Below are 9,664 nucleotides of genomic sequence, written 5' to 3'. Positions count from 1 at the left end.
ATTTTTCATGGAATTTAACCTCTATCAAATATGGTCTTAAAATAACTTTCGATTAATTGAGAATCAGAAGTTGAGCTCCAAAATCAATCACAGATGGATCCTTAATATGTGGATTATGGACATCCATACAATATTATCAACACTCTCCCTATATATTATGTCTAATCACAGAGCATGACCCATTATAAATTTATTCAATGAAAGAAAAAGAGAGTACATTATTCTTTCAATAATAAAGAAAGCCCTCACATTAACAACCTTTTCACGTATCGGCAAAACCTCGATCAAGCAAAAAATATTTTTTTGTGCTTCAACATTTCAAATGACTTCACGTTCTCATACCACTGTTGAGGCTTGAAACCAAATCTTGATTCGTTTTGTTTAGAAAAATATTAATACGTTAGAAAAAGAGAGTAGGAGATTTTCAGCTTTTTTTTTTTTATTTGATTGATGAGATCTTTATTCAATCAAATCTTGCCACATCATGCATTGATAACAAATTTGTAAATTGTGATAAAACTAAAAATACTTGTAAATTATTTCTAACATATGGAAGATGTGTCAAAAAGAGTGGGGAGTTTTTTTTTTAATGAGATTTTGATCCCATTAAATCTCGTCACATCATGTATTGATAAACAAATCTATAAATTATAACGTATATGTAACACAACCGTTAATTTATTATCTTAAAGGAGGGATTGCTTATTGCTTCCTTTTTACTTTGTAACGTGTTTGGAAACTTTTCCAACCTTGTCGAGTTGGCTTATTTAACTCAATCTCGTTAATAATAAGTTTTGTATACATTTCATGTCGCGAAGACCATAATATTGTTGGTTTGAAGTTATAATACAAATTTGAAGAAATATTCGATAAAGTAATGGATGTACGTCAATCATGATGTATTCAAGTTGAGTTAGAAGTTCAAAATCTCAAGAGCGACATGTTTGAATAAACCTCCTGCAAGATATATAAAGACGAAGACTTGGAGCAGTACGTATCACTTTACAAAAAAACTCCATGATTTATTAGTTTCAATCCCAAAATGTATACAAAACCAGGAGAACATGTAGAGGTGGGGCAATAGTCACACTGCTAGTGAGTCTCATGCAATCTATTGAATGTCGAGGTAACGTAAAGAGTGGATAATGAAGTTGATAAGTGTATTTTATACACTTATTTAGACAATTAAATTAGGGTGTTTGTTAGTAATTTGAATGAGTTATAGCCTAATTTCGTGTTAATTATGTTGCTAGGTTAAAATCAATACAAATTTGTGGATTGGAAGAAAGGAACGAAAAACGTGCAAAAATGAAGTAAATCCAAAATTTGGGGACCAAATTGTAAATATTCAATAGTTGATTCGGATCACAAAACGATGATTGAAGATCATATGATATCAATTGGATGCAATTGGAGGTCAAAAGAATGAAATATAGTTGAAGCATTTTCACAAATCAATTTCCAATCGAAAAAGTTGTGCTTCAAATTTGAAGTCTCAATTTGAGACCCATTTTTCAAGTAGCAAACGATCGAATTGAAAAATTTGTATTTCAAGAAGAATTGTATCTCTTTAAGTCGGCTTTCTAACGCACTTTGAATCACCTTAATCGGAGTTTGGAAGAGAAAGTTATGATCAAATTATCGAGAGCTATCCAAGGACGACGCGTGAAGCAAAGACGCACGAGCGGGGGCAAGCAATGGCTAGCGCACCACCTCTTTTTCTCCAGCCTAAGAGCAAAATCATTGATCGGTGCACGCGTAATGAAATATATGACGCACGAGCACTAGCCAAATTTTCTATGATGAGCCAGTTGGCTTATCTTAATGAAATTCTATATAAAAACAATATCTTGACATCATATATATACTTAAACACACCCAGAACAAAGAGAACCTCCCTTGACCTAATTTTTCATCATATTCTATATTCTACATATTTTGGAAATGAGGAAGGAGGCTAGATCATCAACAACAAGAGAATTGTACAAGATTCTTGATGATTATCCATCAAAAATCAAGATTTCATTCAAGAAAGTGGATTTTTATACCTTCTTCCATATATCTTTGATTTGAATGATGTCTTTTCATTATTTCGTGTATAATTTAATAATTAGGATGATTGGCTAAGTTTTTCATTGTATTGAATGAATCACGAACCTTACAATTGTTTGTTTATTTTAATTCAAGACAATTAATTTAGTATTTTTTGATTTTTCTTAATTGGTTTTGCATTTCTATTAAACTATTTGATTGTTTGTATTGGAATTTTTTTTTATCGGAAATTGGTTGTGACCAATTTTTAATGATTATTTAAGTGGAATTCATTATTTGGTGAATGAGAAATTAAGCCAAATGTAAACCACTTAAATACTGGAAATTATTGGAAAAATCGTATAGAATATTGTGGAATATTCTAGAAATATATGGAGGGAAAAATGTGGCTTTTCGTATAAAAGATCATGACTCTTGATATGAGTATGATTAATTTTCAATAATTGTGTCTCTTAATGTATAGAAATAAATTTTAAGAGATGTGACTCTTGGTATGGTCGTGTCTTTTGGCATACCTTTCCAACTACTATATATAGATCCCATATGTTTGAATTTTATCATTCAATTCATTCAAGAAAAGTCATAGATACCATATCATTTCGTTCCAATTTACATTTTGGTTTTGCATAAAACATTTGCATCAAAATCATGGTCACGGTGGAGAGGAAATTATGTTCGAGTTTGCTGGTCGAAGTCATTTAGAGTGCTCCTATGGCTCGACATGGTCGTTGTATCTTGAGAGATGATTGCCGGAGAACCGTTAGCACCGATGCAGGGCAAATTCATATTAAGGATAAAGTGTCCAACAATTGCCTCGACCAAAAATCCGTCATTTGCATCTTCTTTCTTCATTTTCTGATTCCTTTTATTATGATTTGATTTCAGAAAATGATTAACGTTATTTATATGTTTATCCTGCAAGGTTGAGTTGAAAGGGAAGAATCCATATTCAGGTATTCGGATTCGATAACTTCTTATTTTGTCTTCTCAAATCCTATCTCTGTAAGTCGAAATTGCGTTTTGATTTCATGTAAATAAACGACATGATTTTGTGAATATAATATGCATAATATCGGTGTAATTTTTCAGCATAATATCTGTTCGCATTTAAGTTTTTGTAACCGCCTCGATTTCACAATGGAACGGTTTTGTACGTGCTTAAGATGACAAATTGTGAATTTAGTGGTGTCTTGTACATTTTATATGATGCTTTATGTGATATTAAATATATCAGTAATTTCATTTCCGTCAAAATAACATTGAATATGTTCTAAATGGAAATAATTTGTATGTTCTGCCAATTGCCAAGTTGCCAACTGCTATTGTGTAATTAATGCATGTGTTTTGTTGAAGATAATAACAATCTCATGCACTAGTATGTATCTTTTCCAATTGTTGTCATGGTTGAATGGTATATATTAAATGCATACATTGACAACTGAACCAGTGACTTTGGCCATACTCTGAACAATTATGATCGTGCATAATTGTTTATTCATACAAATTAATATTGGTTCATGTTCATGGGTCGATGCCGTCATTTTAAACGTCCATCGCTATCAATAGCATGAAAGGTCCTTTATTGCATGTGTTGGGGATACGTTTTGATGTCTCCTTGAAAATTTTGTAACTGTCTCAATTTAAAGAAGCCGACTGTGATAATGCTAATGTAAAATGACAAGCATGTTTTATATGGATTTGTATAATTGAATAGTAGAATGAGGTTAATGTAATTGAATGGTATGGCTAATGGATGAAATCTGTTTTGACCAAACACTATTTAATCTGTTGATTTGGCAGTTTCATTTGCTAAGTTCTATTTGCTGGTGATCTTAATCCAAAGGGTGTGCCTATATTAAAAGAACTTGTGCCATAAGTTGTCTAAGAAATTTTATTATAATTTCTTTAACTGTTTTGGGTATCTTTGCATGTTGAATTCGGAAATTGGAATAATAAGATTTTCATGTTAAATGCAATGAAAACAGTTTGTGGTGGCTTTTGATTGAAAATCATGAATTGGTAGTTTTATTTGATGGTAAATTCCTTAAAGAATTGTATATCTAATTTTTCATTGGAATAAAATACAAAAGCGGATATGGAATGCGACATTATTATGTCATTTGTATAAACGTGAATTCCAAATAGTGAATTTATTTGGTGAATCCATACAAGAGTTTGGATTTCGGATAGACTTTTGGTTAGCATATGCAAATCCGGTATATGCATATACAGTAAGTTGCAAATATGGTAAGCAGTAAATACGGTAGGCTGCAATACAGTAAACAGCAAGTACGGTAAGCTGGCAAATACGGTAGGTCGCATATACGGTAAGCGACATATACGGTAAGTTGCATATACGATAGGTCGCATGTATGGTAAATTGCATATACGGTATGCGTCAATTCGGTAAGTGACATATATGGTATGAAGTTGTAAATCCGATATATGTATATGGATTTTGGTTTAAAAACTATACAAACCTCGATTAATGATGATAGTCTTAATTAATTTTATGAAATTAAATGAGATGACTTATGCAAAATTATAGTTGCATAAGAGTACGGCAAAATGTGGTTTTGTCCTAATTATTTTAAGTAAAAATTGCTTGCTCAATTTTTGGGATATAAAAATAGTTTGTAGAGCACAAATTGTGTCTACAGTTGGCAGTGGTGCCGGTTATCCTAAAAAATAATGATTGACAAATGACATTCATTTGTAATGTTATGCAAAAATTGTGAAGAATATTATGAAATATTCTAGGATTAATTTCAAGAGGTATGTCCTTTTGTAAGGTTATGACTTTGAAAGTACAACTTGTCAATTTATGGTTGATTTATTCTTTCAAATGTGAATATGGTGAATAAGGTGAAATACACCTTATTATTTGATGTGAATAATATTATTTGTGAAATGTCACAAATATGAAAGTTTCACATTGTTGAAGATGCTTATTCTTCTTCATTGTTGAATTTGACTTCAATAGTGGAATCAATTAAGTTGGTTTATGACGACCTTAAAGATGACCTAAATTTAATTTGGACGATCAAATTAATATGGTTGATTGACATACAATTTCGAATGGAAAATGGTTTTTCATTCATGTGAAGCAATGACCACTATTTTGAAAGTATTTAGACTTTCACCAAACATCCGATACGGATATTATTTAAGTGATAAATGAATTGAACTATGAAAGAGTTGATAAACTCTAAGTTCAAGAATAATCCAAAAATATGGGGGTTATCATAAATGTTTGAGAACTTATGTGAAATTTTCAAGTCGTGTGGGTACAACGCTACTACTTAGATATATAACCCTAATTTAGGAATTATGGGGGTAACTTAGTTTAAAGTTACACTTTTCTCTACCTTTCAAGAAAATAGAAGAGGCACCATATGAGTTATGAAAATGTCATCCTCCTTCCTACCAACACTTAAAAGTGTGGGGTGTTTGGCAAAGGTTGAGGTTCTTAAGCCCAAACAAATAAATATTGGTCCCAAAATGATTGATTACATATTTATTGGATACTCCAATAATAGTAGTGCATATCGTTTCCTCGTATACAAATCGAATATATACGAGGGTACTCTAATTGAGTCAAGGAATGTGATATTCTTTGAGGATGTGTTTCCTTGCAAAGATAAGGAAAATGTAAGTTTGAATAACAGAACATATGAAACTACAAATAGATCTTCAAATGAGGATNTCGAATGCATTGTAATGCTTTAATGATGATATTGAATACCCATGTATGAAATCCACTAGTAAATATGATTAACTAGTGTAACGGTTTATTAGAAATCTTCCAACATTATTGTTTGAAATTGATAAAGCTTTAAATAAAGCTAATGAAAAGCATATAGTTTCATGAAAGGATTTCTTAGTTGGTGACAATGTGTATCTATCAAATGAATCGATCGTTCGCTAGCTAAATTTGAAAAGATACTAAATCATATATAATGGTAAGTCTAGACATGTATGTCGTAGACATAATACCATAAGCAGTTGATCTCATTGGTGTAAACTTGTGGATCCATTTATATATGTTTACCAAGAGATCAAGTATACTGCACATCGAAGGGAATGAGATTAAGCCTACTGAGTAAGATCTTTATAACGGTAACCCTACCATGTTGATTAGAGATCCTAAGATCTTGGTTCAAATGGACAATTAAGTTATGGGGATTCTATGAAGCACTTAGGAAACAAATTTCCTAACTCATTCCTACGATACCAAAGTGCTTTTTGCAGAGTGATTAGAGGTTAAGATAAACTTTTAATGATTCCTATATCTTGATTAAGTCAAGTGGAGTAGGGCAGAACACTCTTAATAGGAGATCACCTATGTAAGTGTGAAATGGGGCCGTTTCAATGAGAATTATTCAAGGCTTGAATTTTTTAAATACTTACAGAACCAAGATGGCTTCAGGGCCAAAATGAACTAAGTCATGATAACCATGAACGGTTTATGAGAGACATTGTGTGAGTACTGTTGTCTTGGTTTATGCTAATGGCTGATGGTTCAAGAACATCGCGCACCAATTAGCTAGTAAATCCGATGGTATTTCACTAGGAAAGGTTCAAAGCCAGAAGCTACCTAATCCGATGGTGTTTTCCCGCTTTATCTCTACTAGTGTCTGCATAGACATTTGCATTAATTTTCATTTATGTGGGGATTGTTGAAATTTTTTTTATTGAAAATTGGTTGTGACCAATTTTAAATGATTATTTAAGTGAAATTCGTTATTTGGTGAATGAGAAATTAAGCCAAATGTAAACCACTTAAATATTGGAAATTATTGGGAAAATCGTATAGAATATTGTGGAATATTCTAGAAATATATGGAGGAAAAAATGTGGCTTTTCGTATGAAAGATCGTGACTCTTGGTATGAGTATGATTAATTTTCAATAATTGTGTCTCTTAATGTATAGAAATAAATTTCAAGAAATGTGACTCTTGGTATGGTTGTTTCTTTTGACATACATTTTCAACTATTATATATAGACCCCATATATTTGAATTTTATCATTCAATTCATTCAAGAAAAGTCATAGATACCATATCATTTCATTCTAACTTACATTTTGATTTTGCATAAAACATTTGCATCAAAGTCATGGTCATGGTCATGGTCACGGTGGAGAGGAAATTCTGTTCGAGTTCGCTGGTCGAAGTATTTAGAGTGCTCCTATGGCTCGACGTGGTCATTGTATCTTGAGAGATGATTGCCGGAGGACGGTTAGCACCGATGCAGGGCAAATTCATTTTAAGGATAAAGTGTTTAACACTTGCCTCAATAAAAAATTCGTCATTTACATCTTCTTTCTTCGTTTTCTGATTCCTTTTATTATGATTTAATTTTAGAAAATGATTAACATTATTTATATATTTATCCTGCAAGGCTGAGTTGAAAGGGAAGAATCCATATTCAGGTATTCGGATTCGATAACTTCTTATTTTGTCTTCTCAAATCCTATCTCTGTAAGTCAAAATTGCGTTTTGATTTCACGCAAATAAACGACGTGATTTTGTGAATATAATATGCATAATATCGGTGTAATTTTCCAACAGTTTGATCATCAATTAGATAGTGAGTTACTTGTTGTAGTGTAGAAATACTCACAATAAGTTTAAAACGCAGTAAAATCAACACATGGACAATAGGTGTTAGAAATAATATCTATGGCATGTACAATCATGGGTGATAAATCCTGTGAATCAATGCATGTTTTTCATATAAATTCGGACTACACTACAAGAAATTTATCCTTTTCCTATAAAATTTCCTCCAACAAATTGAGATTTGTAGACAAAGTTCACTTATCCCCACAAAACGATATTTTTCTAGGGCTATGATTTACTTCAAAATTGTCAATATTAGAAAGACTTGTGCCAACAAAATTTTGTACTTTTTCCCGACAAAAAATTTGACGGGAAAAGCTACCGCAAAAAATTTAGACATAATTGTAGGCTAATGAGTAACAAGAAAATTTTTTAATTACTATTTTTAATTTTAATACCTATAAAATATATTTGAAGCTAAAAGATAATTAATTAATAGAAAAAGAGTGATTAAGTAATTTATTTTATTAACAACCAAAATCAAATCCCACATAACCCAGCAAACCCACTTAATTACGGTTTCCACTATTGTTGTATTTTTTCCTCAATATACTTTTGCCTACAAATTCTTTTTCCTCAAAATTAATTCCCTCTCTTGCTGTCTTCCACTCTTTGAATTGGCTCCAAAAATTTTCCCCAAAAATATTCATTCGCGCTATTTGCCGCTTCTTAATTGGCCCAAACCTAATTCAAAATTTCAATTGAAGCATTATCTCGTCAACAAATTATGGCTTAATTGATAGATTTCAGTGTTATTCTTCAAGTAGCCTTCTAGGTATGCCCATCAATCCTATCTATTTTTTGATTTAAACAGGTGAATTTACTTCATTCTATATATGCACATCTTGATTGTTAGGTATACTCATTCTTGACCACTTTTAAATGAGATTGGTATTTGGTTCGTGTGCAAGGGGAATAGAGTAGCCCGTGAACTTGCTTCTTTCGTGTGCATACATGATCTAAATGAAGTTGCGGACCTGCAAGAGAGGATAAGTTGCTGCAGGCCTGGAGAAAGATTGTGCGTTGGACTTTATACATAAATTTGATAATGTGCTATAAATTTTATTTTTTACCATTTTCATTTTTGAATGGTCATGACTTTGACATTTTTTCCACTGCCTCTTTATTTAATATTTTGCAACTTACCATGTACTATATTATGTTCATACGAGTTCATGATAGGTGGGGTGAATAGGTTTGTACATGCTGGTGATTCTGCTGTTGAAATAGCTGAATGCACAGCTTATATCCTCATGTTTATTTTCGGCCTGATTTTTTATTGTATTGTTAATATCTGATGTTGTATATGCACAAACATTTATTTGTCTTTGAAAGAAAAGTGATTATACCTCTTGATATATGTTGCTACAGGATCATAGAAGTTATGTGGAGAAGATTAGCTAATTGCCGTTTGAGTTTGTCTACCTAATGAGATTTGGTTTTGAAAAGTAGCAAAACAATAGGCTAAAAAGCTTTCTGTGTAGGAAGCCTCAGTTAGAGACGAGTAATAATATGGTGATTGATATAATTTATTTAAGGTTTTGACAGGTCGATGAGGAGATGTTCATTAGCCATTGCACATGTTGAAAATCCGCTTGGTAAGGTCTGTAGAAGAAAATTGGTTGGACTTATATCTGAGACATGGGAACTAAAGTAAATTGGTTTGAAGGCATCTTGGTGAATTTTGCTAAACTTGAAAAAGAATGATGATGGAAGTTAAAGAAATTTAGGGACCATTTCCAGGGTTGGAATTCATCACATCATCTTAGTAACCCTTATTGCTCTGGGGAGAAATACGATTTTGTAATCTTCCTTGTTTTATGAAGACATCATGTCTATTTATGAGCTCCGGTGACGTGACATCCTAAAGCAACTTTAGCATATATACCCAAGTAATACAAATATTTTTACTTTTAATTCAACTTGTAGATTTCAACATGACTTGTAAACTTAATAAGACCTAAATATGAATTATGCTTTTTTTTTT

Source organism: Olea europaea, unplaced genomic scaffold (assembly GCF_002742605.1).
Source record: "Olea europaea var. sylvestris unplaced genomic scaffold, O_europaea_v1 scaffold2421, whole genome shotgun sequence".
NCBI classification, from domain to species: Eukaryota; Viridiplantae; Streptophyta; class Magnoliopsida; order Lamiales; family Oleaceae; genus Olea; species Olea europaea.
Note: the sequence above shows the minus strand (reverse complement) of the source record.